A 14,686-nucleotide genomic window follows, 5' to 3' on the forward strand; every position below is an offset into this window, starting at 1 on the left:
GGAACAGAACTTCAAATTCTTATTGGAAACTGGACTTACTAGATACGCTGAGACTGGAGGAAGCTCTGAATCTATTGCCTGGAAACAACTTTTAAGCCCTAAACTGAAACTATCTCAGGAAGTTGTGTTTAAACTATTTAACTAATTTAATAAAGAATGTCTGCCCTCAAGAAGCCAGAGTGTTGACATGTTGTGGGGTTAGTAACCAATGTCATAAAATATGTGTAGTAACTATTTAATGAGAAGCTAGTTTGTTCTATAAAGCGTCATCTAAAGTATAATGAAAAAAAAAAGAATGTTCACCTTGAACACTGAGCAGTTTTAAAGTATTATCTATATGATACCAAATGGACAACAATAACTAAAATACAGATGAGAACTTTAAGGGGCAGTGAGTCTAAGTTAACAGTAGTGAAACAATATGGACAGAGATAGGGAGAATGGTGACACAATGTGAAGTATGTAACCAGTGTCGATGAACTGTACACATAAAAACTGTTGAATGGGTATCCATTTTCTTGTGTATACTTTCATCCAAAACTTTTAAAACGTATAGGACACAATTTATCTATTTGCCATTTTCTAAATGGCTTACAGATTTAAAAAAAAATTTTTTTTGGCTTCATTTAAAGGTTTCCTTACTGGTATGTGACATCCACTGTATCAACAGTAACAAGTCTTGAAATAAAGTATATGCTGGAATCTGTAAATATTCCCTCCTGAGTTTGAAGTTAGAGCAAAGATTCCAGAAGCATTCATTCAAGGAACATTAACCAAGCATTTTCTGTTTGCTAGGCACAGAGGAGTACTAGCATTGGAACAAAATTATGATCTAATTAACCACTGCCTCACTAGGATCCTAAGCCCTCTCTGGGCTAAGCCTCCTTAAATGTAAAACAGGAATTTAAATAAAGATAATCTTTTTGAGCCCTTTCATCGCTGACATTCTTTTATTTGAGATGTAGGGATCTGTGCTCAATCACGGTTGAGTGGAATGGTACTTAAAGCGCTTATTAAGTATATAACTGAATTCAAACTGCTTCCAACTTCACATCCGAGTTTCCCAAGAAGGAAGCAGAAAACGAAGATGCTTGCATGTGGGCTTTCTAGGTTAAGTATGACACAAGGAAAAGTCTGCCCAAAGCCAAGGAGGCAGCGCGAAGGCGTCGTCTTCCCCTGAATACTTCCTTTACCCCTCCGGGTTCAGAGAATATGAGAAAAAGTAGGTCCCTATACCTTTTCCAAACCCTACCTTTCCCTCGGATGCTGATCTTCACTTTTAGGAGCTCGGGTCCGCACAGCCTAGTTCCCTCAGAAACTCGGAGTCTCAAAGCTCCGAGCCTATCTTCACTGCCCGTTCCTGTTTCCTCCCAAACTCATGCCTTCGTTGCCTGCTTTTGCCCCTCAGGAACCTCAGTCTTCGCTGTCCTGTTTCTGAGTCCTCAGGAGCCTGGGTCTTCACCGTCCCGCTTCTGCTCCTGAAGAGTCCAAGTCCTCACTGCCCTGTCTTTACCACTCAAGAGCCCGTGTCTTCACGCCCCGTTCTGTTCAGACCCTCTCTTCTTAGGAGCGTGGGTCCTTACATCCTATCCCTCTCAGACTGCTTCCCTCAGGTGCCGGGGAACTCACATCGATCCCCGTTCCCTAAGTCCTGTGCGGGTTCCCACAGCCGCGTCTTCTCCGAGCCCCGATCCCCTCAGTCCCGTCCAAAGAGCCTCACAGCCCCATCTCCTCCACAACCTGGTTGTTCAGACGCTGACCCACTGTGGGCCCAGCTCCTAACTCCCTCCTCCCGCTCTTCTTCCTCAACTGCCAGGGCCCAAGACTCACAGGCAGCAGCGTCTATCTCCCCATGATATGCAGAGACTGCCCCACTGAAGCGTTCGTCTCAGCAGCCGGTCCGACTGCGCGGCCCTCCCCGAGCACTTCCGGCACCGCTCCCCGCCTCCAACCCGGAAACGCGCAGCTCTTCCGGCCCGCGGGCGCGCGCCTGGCTTGCGCAGGCGCAGACATTTCTCCAACACGTGCTCGCTGTCCAGGGTTCTCCCTGTGCTTTGACTGTTGCGCTTTCTTTCTCGCACTTTTAGTTGACTGCAAGCGTGCGCCGACTGAACGCTTTCCACCCACGCGGCTACGGAGCTTGCCTTCACTGTCTCAGACACTGCCCGTAGTATGTATCTCCAATATGACCGGTAATTGGAGTCCTAGGGTGACTTAGAGGTAGCCATATTTGGTTGGCGCCTTTGTCGTGGTATCACGACGGGGATGTCACCTGGGACAGCAGCAGCACAGGAGCCTGGGGACAGGGTTGTGCCTCTAAATTGGCAATTAGTAATAATAACGATTGAGCGCGGGGAACTGTGCCAGTCCCTCGGAAACATCACTTAATAATTTGAAGAAAACCTGTGAGAGGTTAAGTATGGTTCAACAAATAAGGGCAGTCTCTACTTGAACTCAAAACTCTTTCCCCAGAATCTGAGCCTGCACTGTAGGTCATCTGGAAGCTTTGATGCTTTCAGTTAACTTCATCTGTCAAATGCTTAAGGAGAACTGCTGTATTTCTGACCCCATGCTAAATGCTAGGAGCTCACAGTAAAATGGAGAAAAACCAACAAAACACAAAGGAAAGTAACAGTAACTGCCAGCAGGAATCAGGAAGAGGTGCCAGTACCTGGACTGGTGCAGCAGCCTTCCACCGCCCATATGCCAGCCTTTATGTCTTACCACAGTATTCCCAATCCACCTTCTACACAGCCACCAAATCCGAATTCTCAGATACAAAGCCTCTTCACCATTAGGCTCCAAGCCGTCTTTCTAGCCATATCTCCCTGCCAGCGCTCTCCTCGTTCTCCTTGGGGTGTGTTTACCACTTTGTTCTCGTTGCCTTCTGTGTTAGGCTGGGTTCTCCAGAGAAGCAAAACCAGTAAAGCATATAAATACATAGGGAGAGATTTATACCAAGGAAATGGCTCCCGTGGTTGTAGAGGCTGGAACATCCCAAGTCCGTGGGTCAGCATAGAGGCTTCTCCTGATGCATGTAGCCACAGGGGCTGGCGAACCCAAGATCGGTAGGTTGAGGAGCAGGGTTCTTGTTCCAAGGCTGTGAAAATTGATGAATCCCAAAGATGGGCAGACAAGACCACAGGTAAGCTGCTAGCTCAAGTCCTAAGAACTGGAGGTCAGATGAACAGGAGCCAGCTGCAGGATCCAGAATGAGCAAAAGCCCACAAGCCTTGCCAGAATATCTGCTTATATTCATGCAAGCCACATGCCGTAGGAAACCCCCTTTCAACTGATTGGCTACTCACAGCAGATCCCATCATGGAAGTGATCACATAATATCAGATCTCATCATGGAAGCGATCACAACATTATACGACTGTCAAACTACTGAGAATCATGGCCCAGCCAAGGTGATACACAACCTTAACCGTCAGACATTCCTCATCATCTTATTAAGACCCGGTTTAAATGTACATTCGTTTAGTCAACAAATGTTTATTGAGGAAGTGCTCATTGTGTGCCAATCCCTGTGTTAGGTGCTACATACACACTGATGAATAAAACAGTATTTTTCCTTAGGGAGTTTACAATCTAGAGTGGGAAATAGACCATAAAAAAGTGCACGTTAAGTGTTGTTGTTAGATGCCATCCAGTTTGTTCTGACCCGTAGTGACCCTATATACAACAGAAAGAAAAACACTGCTCAGTCCTGCACCATCCTCACAATCGTTGCTATGTTGAGCTCATTATTGCAGCCACTGTGTCAACCCATCTTGTTGCGGGTGTTACTCTTTTTCGCTAACCCTCCACTTTACCAAGCATGATGTCCTTCTCCAGGGACTGCTCCCTGCTGATAACATGTCCAAAGCAAGTGAGATGAAGTCTCACCATCCTTGCTTCTAAGCAGCGTTCTGGCTAAACTTCTTCCGAGGAAGATTTGTTTATTCTACTGACAGTCCATGATGTATTCAGTATTTTTTGCCAACAGCATAGTTCAAATGCATCAACTCTCAGTCTTCCTTATTCATTGTCCAGCTTTCACATGCACGTGAATCAATTGAAAGTACCATGCTTGGGTCAGGCGCACCTTAGACCTCAAGGTGACATCATTGCTTTTTAACATTTTTAAGAGGTATTTTGCAGCAGATCTGCCCAACGCAATATGTCCTTTGATTTACTGACTGCTGCTTCCGTGGACATTGCTTTATGGGTCCAAGAAAAATGAAATCCTTGACAAGTTCAATATTTTCTCCATTTATCATGATGTTTATGGGTCCAGTTGTGAGGAGCTGTGTTTTCTTTATGTTGAGGTGTAATCCATACCATGGCTGTGGTCTTTGACCTTCATCAGTAAGTGCTTCAAGTCTTCTTCACTTTCAGCAAGCAAGGTGGAGAAATCTGTATATCGCAGGTTGTTAATGAGTCCTCCTCCAATACTGATGCTGCATTCTTCTTCATAGGGTCCGTCTTCTGAGATTATTTTCTCAGCATATGGATTGAATAAGTATGGTGAAAAGATACAACCCTGAAGCCCACATTTCCTGACTTTAAACCACGCAGTAACCCCTTGTTCTGTTCTAACAACTGCCTCTTGATCTATGTACAGTTTCTTCACGAGCACAATTAAGTGTTCTGGGATTCCCATTCTTCACAATGTTATCAGTAATTTTTTATGATCCACACAGTTTAGTGCCTTTGCATAGTCAATAAAACATAGGTAAACAACTTTCTGGTATTCTCTGCTTTCATAAAGATCATCTGACATCAGCAATGATATCCTTTGTTCCATATCCTCTTCTGAATCGGGCTTGAATTTCTGACATTTCTGTTGATGTACTGCTGCAACCGTGTTTGATATCTTCGGTGTAATTTTACTTGCACATGGTGTTAATGATATTGTTCAATAATTTCTGCATTCTATTGGATCACCTGTCTTTGGAGCGGGTGCTAATATGGTCAGTTGGCTAAGTAGCTGTCTTCCAAAGCAAGCGAGCACTTCCAGCATTTCATCTGTTTGTTGAAACATCTCAATTAATATTCCTTCAATTCCCAGGGCCTTGTTTTTTGCCAGTGCCTTTAGTGCAGCTTGGACTTCTTCCTTCAGTACCATCAGTTCTTGATCATATGCTACTCTCTTAAAATAGTTGAACATAGGCCAATTCTTTTTGGTACAGTGACTCTGTATTCCTTACATGTTCTTTTGATGCTTACTGTGTTGTTTAATTTTTTGCCCATGTTGTTGTTTTTGTTAGGTGCCTTCGAGTCAGTTTCAGCTCATAGTGACCCTATGTACAACAGACACTGCCTGGTCTTGTACCATCCTCACAATCATTATTATGCCTGATCCCATTGTGGCAGCCACTGTGTCAGTCCATATAGTTCAGGGTCTTCCTCTTCTTCACTGACCCTCCATTTTACCAAGTGTGATGTCCTACTTCAGGGACTGATTCCTCCTGATAACATGTCCAAAGTATGTGAGACGTAGTCTCACCATCCTTGCTTCTAAGGAGCATTCTGGCAGTATTCCTTCCAGGACAGATTTGTTTGTTCTTTTGGCAATCCATGATATATTCAATATTCTTCGCCAACCCCATAATTCAAAGGTGTCAATTCTTCTTCAGTCTTCCTTATTCATTGTCCAGCTTTCACATACATATGAAGTGATTGAAAACACCATGGCTTGGATCAGGCACACCTTAGTCCTTACAGTGACATCTTTGTTTTTGAACACTTTAAAGAGGTCTTTTGCAGCAGATTTGCCCAATGCAATGCATCATTTGGTTTTTGACTGCTGCTTCCATGGGTGTTGATTTGTGGATCCAAGCAAAATGAAATCCTTGACAATTTCAGTCTTTCTCTGTTCATCACGATGTTGCTTATTGGCCAAGTTGCGAGGATTTTTGTTTCCTTTATGTTGAGGTATAATCCATACTGAAGACTGTGGTATTTGATCTTTATCAGTAAGTGCTTCAAGTCCTGTTCGCTTTCAGCAAGCAAGGTTGTGTCATCTGCATATTGCAGATTGTTTATGAGTCTTCCTCCAATCCTGATGCTGAGTTCTTTGTAAGTACAGCTTCTTGGATTATTTACCCAGCATACAGATTGAATAAGTATGGTGAAACGATACAACCCTGATGCACACCTTTCTTGACTTTAAACCGCACAGTATGCCCTTGTTCCATTCAAACGACTGCCTCTTGGTCTATATGCAGGTTCTGCATGAGCAGAATTAAGAGTGCTGGAATTCCTACTCTTCACAATGTTACCCATAATTTTTTATGATCCACACAGTTGAATGCCTTTGCATAGTCAATAAAACACAAGTAAACATCTTCCTGGTGTTCTCAGATTTCAGGCAGGATACATCTGACATCAGCAAAAATATCCCTGGTTCCAAGTCCTCTTCTGAATCTGGCCTGAATTTCTGGCAGTTCCTTGTGGATGTACTGCTACAACCGCTTTTGAATTATCTTCAGCAAAATTTTACTTGCGTGTGATAGTAATGATATTGTGTGTGATATTAGTGATTTTTGCCCAAAGGATCCTTCAGTATTGCAACTCGAGGCTTGAATTTTTTCTTCAGTTCTTTCAGCTTGAGAAATGCTGAGCGTGTTCTTCCCTTTTGGTTTTCTATCTCCAGATCTTTGCACATTTCATTATAATACTTTATCTTCTTGAGCCTCCCTTTGAAATCTTCTGTTCAACTCTTTCACTCTATCATTTCTTCTGAGTCTCTTCTGATACCTATTTTGGTTTTTCTTTCTTTCCTTTAATAACCTGTTGCATTCTTCATGTATGATGTCCTTCCACAACTTGTCTTGTCTTTGGTCATTAGTGTTCAATCTGTCAAATCTGTTCTTGAGATGGTTTCCAAATTCAGATGGGATATACTCAGGGTCATATTTCAACTCTTGTGGACATGTTTTAAGGGATATACTCAGGGTCATACTTGGACTCTTGTGGATATGTTTTAATTTTCCTCAGCTTCAACTTTAACTTGCGTATGAGCAATTGATGGTCTTTTTCACAGTTGGCCCTGGCCTTGTTCTGACAGATCATATCGAGTTTCTCCATGGTCTCTTTCCAGAGATGTAGTCGATTTAATTCCTGTATTCCTTCAGGCAAGGTCCATGTGTATAAGTCACCGTTTATGTTGTTGAAAAAAGGTATTTGCAGTGAATAAGCCATTGGTCTTACAAATTCTATCATGTGATCTCCGGCCTTGTTTTTATCACCAAGGCCGTATTTTCCAACTACTGATCCTTTTTTTTTTTTTTTCAGCTTTTGCATTCCAGTCACCGGTAATTACCAATGCATCTTGATTGCATGTTTGATCACAAAAAGGTAAGAGAATACCAGGGAAGATTTATTTAGCTGGGTGATGGAGGGGCCCTGGTTAGGAAAGAGCTTATTCAAGGATCAAGATGGCCAAGGTGGCTGGAACTTAATTAGTGATGAGGGAAGTGGCCGACATTGATGCAGGAGCTTGTAGGCTATGGTGCGGACCTGAGATTTTATTCAGTGTATAATGGGGAGGCACTGGAGGTTTAATCAGAGGAGTGAAAAGATTTTGTGTGTAAGAGATGACTCTGGTGAATTATGGAAGGAGCCACATCTGGGCTTCCCACCAGTTTATACAACACATCTGCTTCCTATTACAGTTTAAGAGCTGTTTATGTGACTCCCTTCTCTTGTAGCTTCTACTTTGCAGAGGGCACGGACCTCCATATATTATTATGCTAAGAAAGTAAAATGCCTAACAATACATATTTTTTGTTAAAAAAAATGTATGGTTAATGTATATGTACATAGAAAACATTCTGGCAAGGCAAACACTAAAGTGTTTGTGGTCAATAATAGCATTTTTACTTTTTACACAATTTCTGAACTGTTTCAATTTCTTCACAATTAGCACATGTTGTTTTTATATTGGAGCCCTGGTGGCACGGTGGTTAAGCATTAAGGCTGCAAACCAAAAGGTCAGCAGTTCAAATCCACCAACTGCTCCTTGGAAACTTTATGGAGGGCAGTTCTACTCTGTTCTGTAGGGTCGCTATGAGTCAGATCGATGGCAACAGGTTTTACGGTTTTTATATTAAAAATGAAGTATATGTTAATGATTCCATTTATGTGTCATTCTGGAAAAGACAAAACTGGAGGTCTAGGGACAGAGAAGAGATCACTGGTTGCCAGGGATTAGGGATAGAGGGAGGGGTGATTAGAAAGGGGCACAAGAGAACTTTTTGGGGTGACAGAAATGTTTGGTACGTTAAGTGTGGTGGTAGGTACGTGAGGAGCCCTGGTGGTGCAAACGAGTAACTGAAAGGCTGGTGGTTCAAAACCACCAGTGGCTTCCAGGGAGAGAGACCAGGCAAGGTGCTTCTGTGATTACATCCAAGAAAACCCTATGGGGCAGTTCCGCTCTGTTATATCAGGTCTCTATGAGTCGGAATCGGCTTGATGGCACATAACAGCAACAGTGGGTACATGACTATGCATTTGTTAAACCTTATTTACTACGGTAGAAAAGGTGAATTTAATGTATGTAAATTATACCTCAGTCAGCCTGACTTTAAAAAATGAAGTATATGGAGAAAATATGCAAGGGAAGAACTACATTTTTAAAATGTTTTAATTACACAAATAATAAAATTATACAATAATAAAATAATCCATTCTTTTTAAAAATTAGAAGATTCACAGGTAAATCTAAAGTTCCGTGTGATCACCACCCCCAGTCCTGATCCCCTCCCTCCTTCCCAGATGTAATTACTGATGTGAGTCCTTCCAAACTTAAAAATATGTATTTATATATAATACGGCCTTAGAAAATACATTCCACTGAGTTGTGTGTGTGTTCTTTATCGAATCGATGATATCACGCCATACCCCATTCTACGCTCTTTTCCCATTACATAGTTTTGATGTGTTGATAAAAATTAATTCGATTATTCGAAATGCAATATTGCTTCCCCGCCCCTCCCCCCATTCATGGTATCATGTTGTACCTTTTCTACAACTCTTACCACACATTTTTTGTATATAGCATGCCACGGTGGCTTATATACACAATTTTGTTTATCCGTTATTGTGGAGGTGGCATTAAGTTGACACTCTTTCAATGATGCAGTGCCCCACCCTGTGCACACGTGCCAGGACCGCTCTAGGGTGGCTGGCATCTGTGCATTTTCAATTTTAATAGACTCGGATTCGTCTCTTCCCCAGTTGGGTATCCACAGCACCCAGCACAACGCGGGACGCCCACGATGAAGGGAGTGCGCGCTCTCAGAGAGCGACGCACCGAGCAAAGGACGCCCTGGGCGGCCGCGGAGAAACTGGCCTTTTTGTGACCGGGCAGCTTGCGGTACCGTGAAGCGGATGACAGAAGAGAGACTTCCCCAACTGCAGCCTACCAGCGCATCACTGCTACCTCGCGATTCAGCGCTTCCCGGTTGCTCCCTCTGGGCCCGCCCCATCTTCCCAGCAAGCAGTGCGCTAATTTACATATCACCTCATGTCCGTGCCTTCTAAATAAAAATCGAATGGATAAATCCTAGATTTTCCTGATGAAACTTCTCATCGGTGTAAAATTGTTTGTAATCTCTAACGTTAGGAACACAAAATAGGAGGTGGCATAGAATTTTTCACCCTAAACAAAAGATGCATTTTCCAGCAGCGCTACCCTGTATTTGACAGTACAGAGTTAAAAAAGGGCTTCTGTCGTGAAGTGGCACACGTAGGGCAACTCTATTGCTCTATGTGCGGAATCGACATCAAGAGATTTCGGAAGCGTAATTTTTGTTCTCTGGGCAGCTGGTGATCGTTGGTCCCGGCGCCCTAGTTTCATGTTCAAAAAGTAAGAAGTAAATAGTTTGTGTTTTTACTTGGTTATCGGAAAGGTAGTTGGGTCTGGTACTGATGGCTTTTTTCTGTAATTAGTCTGTTTGGGCGGCTCACTTGTTCTGCGTTTAGAGATCTAGATGTGTTTTTTTTTTTTTTTTAGTCAATTGGTTGGGAAACTGTCTTCCGTGTTTTTTGATCTGGAGGAATAAGGACCTCCAGTGCTTATCAGTTTATTGAAAACAGTTGAATTGATATTGTATCAATTTCTGGAGCCTTGTTTTTCACCAATGCGTTCAGAGCAGCTTGGACTTTTTTTGTTTCGGTACTATCAGTTCCTGATCATATGCTACCTCTTGAAATGGTTGAAAATCTACTAATTCTTTTTGGTATAATGACTGTGTGTTCCTTCTATCTTCTTTTGATGCTTCCTGCGTCGTTTAATATTTTCCCCATAGAATCCTTCACTATTGCAACTCGAGGCTTGAATTTTTCCTTCAGTTCTTTCAGCTTGAGAAACGCAGAGGCAGAGCATGTTCTTCCCCTTTGGTTTTCTATCTCCAGCTCTTCGCACATGTCATTATAATACTTTGTCTTCTCGAGAGGCCCTTTGAAATCTTCTGTTCAGTTCTTTTACTTCATCAATTCTTCCTTTTGCTTTAGTTGCTTGACGTTCGTAAGCAAGTTTCAGAGTCTCCTCTGACATCCATCTTGGTCTTTTCTTTCCTGTCTTTTCAGTGATCTCTTGCTTTCTTCCTGTATGATGTCCTTAATGTCATTCCACAACTCGTCTGGTCTGCGGTCACTAGTGTTCAATGCGTCAAATCTATTCTTCAGATGGTCTCTAAATTCAGGTGGGATGTACTCAAGGTCATATTTTGGCTCTCGTGGACTTGCTCTGATTTTCTTCACTTTCAGCTTGAACTTGCATATGAGCAATTGATGGTCTCTTCCACAGTCGGCCCTTGGTCTTGTTCTGACTGATGATATTGAGCTTTTCCATTGTCTCTTTCCACAGATGTAGTTAATTGGATTTCTGTGTGTTCCATCTGGTGAGATCGATGTGTATAGTCACTGTTTATGTTGGTGAAAGAAGGTATTTGCAATGAAGAAGTCCTTGGTCTTGCAAAATTCTATTATTCCATCTCTGGCATTGTTTCTATCACCAAGGCCATATTTTCCAACAACTGGTCCTTCTTTGTTTCCAGCGGCTGCAGCAGTATATCGACAGGGAACTGCCAGAAGTTCAGGCCAGTTTCAGAAAAGGACGTGGAACCAGGGATATCGTTGCTGATGTCAGATGGATCCTGGCTGAAAGCAGAGAATACCAGAAGGATATTTATCTGTGTTTTATTGACTATGCTAAGGCATTCAGCTATGTGGATCATAACAAATTATGAATAACATCGTGAAGAATGGGAATTCCAGAACACTTAATTGTGCTCATGAGGAACCTTTACATAGATCAAGAGGCAGTTGTTCGGACAGAACAAGGGCATACTGACTGGTTTAAAGTCAGGAAAGGTGTGCGTCAGGGTTGTATTCTTTCACCATACCTATTCAGTCTGTATGCTGAGCAAATAATACAAGAAACTGGAGTATATGAACAAGAACAGGGCATCAGGATTGAAGGAAGACTCATTAACAACCTGCGTTATACAGATGACGCAACCTTGCTTGCTGAAAGTGAAGAGGACTTGAAGCACTTACTAATGAAGACCAAAGACCACAGCCTTCACTATGGTTTGAATCTCAACATAAAGAAAACAAAAATCCTCACAACTGGACCAATGAGAAACATCATGATAAATGGGGAAAAGATTGAAGTCAAAGATTTCATTTTACTTGGATCCACAATCAACAGCCATGGAAGCAGCAGTCAAGAAATCAAGAGACGCATTGCATTGGGTAAATCTGCTGTGAAGAACCTCTTTAAAGTGTTGAAGAGCAAAGATGTCACCTTGAAGACTAAGGCATGCCTGACCCAAGCCATAGTATTTTCAATCGCATCATATGCATGTGAAAGCTGGACAGTGAATAAGGAAGACCAAAGAAGAACCGATGCCTTTGAATTGTGGTGTTGGTAAAGAATATCGAATATACCATGGACTGCCAAAAGAACGAACAAATCTGTCTTAGAAGAAGTACAACCAGAATGCTCCTTAGAAGCAAGGGTGGCGAGACTGCGTCTTACATACTTTGGGCATGTTGTCAGGAGGGATCAGTCCCTGGAGAAGGACATCATGCTTCGCACAGTACAGGGTCAGCGGAAAGAGGAAGACCCTCAACGAGGTGGGTTGACACAGTGGCTGCAACAATGAGCTCAAGCATAACAACGATTCTAAGGACGGTGCAGGACCGGGCAGTGTTTTGTTCTGTTGTGCATAGTCATTATGAGTCAGAACTATCTTGATGGCACCTAACAACAACAACAACAGTTTTCGTTTAGCACCGTGAAGGTTCAGGGACTGAAGTAGTCTTTTGAAATTCTAAGCAGAAAGCTGGTATCTTCATTTAGTAAGAAACAGGGGTTTAAGCAAATTTGCATTTTACTCATGGGTGTGTTGGTTTGTGCACAGGCTGTAACTCCCCAGTTTCCAGGCGCCTCCTGCAAGGGGCTATGGAATCATATAAAACATTGATCTTGTGGAATTCTTTTATCAGGCATACATGTCCCTTCCTACCCCTAGTGGCACAGTGATTAATTAATATCTCGGCTGCTGACATTTGGCTGCTAACCAAAAGGTTGGCAGTTCGAATCCACCAGCTGCTGCTTGGAAACCCTATGGAGCATTTCTACCCTGTCCTGTAGGGTCGGTATGAGCCGTAACCCACTGGACCACAAAAGGTTTAAAACTGAATTCTAGGGTTTTGTCCTTTAAAAACATACAGAGGAAGGCCTATAGGATTAACCTCTGAATATGGTGATTGGGTCAGTTCTGGGTCGTGAAAGGGAAAGAGGTGGTTTCAAGGTGTCTGGATCTGTGAGAACGTCCACTTGGGAGAGTTAGGATTGACGTTTTTGGACTTTGGGCACTTCAGTGCTCAAGAAAACTGCACGTTAACTTGGAGATACAGGGCGAGGGCTGGAGCGCTTTTTCTTGTTGGGAACATTTGGATTTCTTTTTCAGATGTTGACCCAGATCCACCAATTTCGTTTTCTGCTCCTCACCTTATCGTAGACGTCTGTAAAAGGCTCCATATATTTAAAGACTCTCTCCACAGCCTGCCATTCTCTAAAAGTGACCCGATCTCAGCATACCTCTTTTAAGCATTGCTGAGCTTATCAAAAACTTGACATTTTTCCTGAATCACTTCAGCCAGTGTCTGCAAGCTGCTTTTCATGTCTTATGTTAATTCTACTTCCAGCGGACTGCACCAGTCTGAACAAAATTAAGAGACCCATCAAAAAACCAATGAGATAAAAAGACCAGACTTAATGGTCTGACTGAGACTAGAGGAATCCCGGCGGTCATGGTCCCCAAACCTTCTGTTGGCCCAGGACAGGAACCATTCCCGAAGACAACTCATCAGACATGGAAGGGACTGGACAATGGGTAGGAGAGAGATGATGATGAAGAGTGAGCTACTCGTATCAGGTGGACACTTGAGACTGTGTTGGCGTATCCTGTCTGGAGGGGGGATGGGAGGGTAGAGAGGGTTAGAAACTGGCAAAACTGTCACAAAAGGAGAGACTGGAAGGGCTGACTCATTAGGGGGAGAGTAAGTGGGAGTATGGAGTAAGATGTATATAAGCTTATATGTGACAGATTAACTTGATTTGTAAACGTTCACTTAAAGCTCAATAAAAAAAATAAAAAAACCAATGAGAGATGGACACACTGCTGTCACCCACCAGAGGCTGTGAGACATGAGGTGTAGACTCCTCATCCAGCAGCAGAACCATCATCCTCTCACAGCTTCCCAAGGAGCAGCCAAAGCCAAGTTCCACAGAGGAACATAGCCCCTTAGTGGCACTGCAGCCACCACGGGGCTCTGCCTAGTAACCTTGGACCCACCAGCCACTACAAACCACAAAGATCCCCCGAGCATTCCACTGGGAACCCATCAGCAACTGGCACCTAGACAGGTTATCGGTAAGGTGGTCTAGGGGTGGACTTGGACAATTGAGTGTACTCATCCATTAGCAGGAAACCCTGGTGGCATAGTGGTTAAGTGCTACAGCGGCTAGCCAGAGGGTCGGCAGTTCGAATCTGCGGGGTGCTCCTTGGAAACTCTATGGGGCAGTTCTACTCTGTCCTGTAGGGTTGCTAGGAGTCGGGATCGACTCGACGGCACTGGGTTTGGTTTTTTGGGTTTTATCCATTAGCAAGTGGACTTTCTAATGATCATTCTTTCCCTCTTTCTATTTCTTTTTTACTTGATGTAAAATTGAAACACTGATCTTAAGGACTTAATGAATTTTTGAAACTTTACACACCCCTATGGTATCCAACAACCCTGTCAAGATATGAATCATGTCCATTAACCCAGAACTCAACTCCTTTTCAATCAATATCCACCAATATACAGCCTCTGTTCTGATGTCTATTATCATACATCAGTTTTGCCATGTCTTGAAATTCATAAAAATGAAATAAATCAGAATGTACTCTTGGTGTCTGCCTCTCTTTCTCAAAAGGATGTTTTGTGATTCATCCATGTTGTGGATCAGTGGTTTACCCTTTCCCGGGCTGAGTAATTTGACATCGTGAGGAGCCCTGGTGGCGCGATGATTAAGTGCTCGGCTGCAAACCATGGCTGTTCAAACCCGCCACCCACTTGGCCGGAGAAAGATGTGACAGTCTGCTTCTGTAAACATTACAGCCTTGGAAACTCAACG

At 43.0% G+C, this 14,686-nt stretch overlaps 1 protein-coding gene and 1 non-coding gene across 2 annotated transcripts in view; one reads left to right on the forward strand and one right to left on the reverse strand.

Moving 5' to 3' along the window:
• Positions 1-1,936, reverse strand: part of TAF12 (TATA-box binding protein associated factor 12) — a 28,687-nt gene extending 26,751 nt beyond the window's left edge. Inside the window, exon 1 of the mRNA XM_049878474.1 lies at positions 1,831-1,936. The gene's annotated coding sequence lies outside the window, so the exon portion shown is untranslated. The remainder of the gene's footprint in view (positions 1-1,830) is intronic.
• A 7,773-nt stretch (positions 1,937-9,709) lies between these two features.
• LOC126074168 (U11 spliceosomal RNA) lies at positions 9,710-9,843 on the forward strand. The gene has a single exon (XR_007516970.1). It is a non-coding gene; the product is annotated as a U11 spliceosomal RNA (small nuclear RNA).
• Positions 9,844-14,686: the final 4,843 nt, after the last annotated feature.

This window comes from Elephas maximus, chromosome 3, assembly GCF_024166365.1.
Source record: "Elephas maximus indicus isolate mEleMax1 chromosome 3, mEleMax1 primary haplotype, whole genome shotgun sequence".
Lineage (NCBI taxonomy): Eukaryota > Metazoa > Chordata > Mammalia > Proboscidea > Elephantidae > Elephas > Elephas maximus.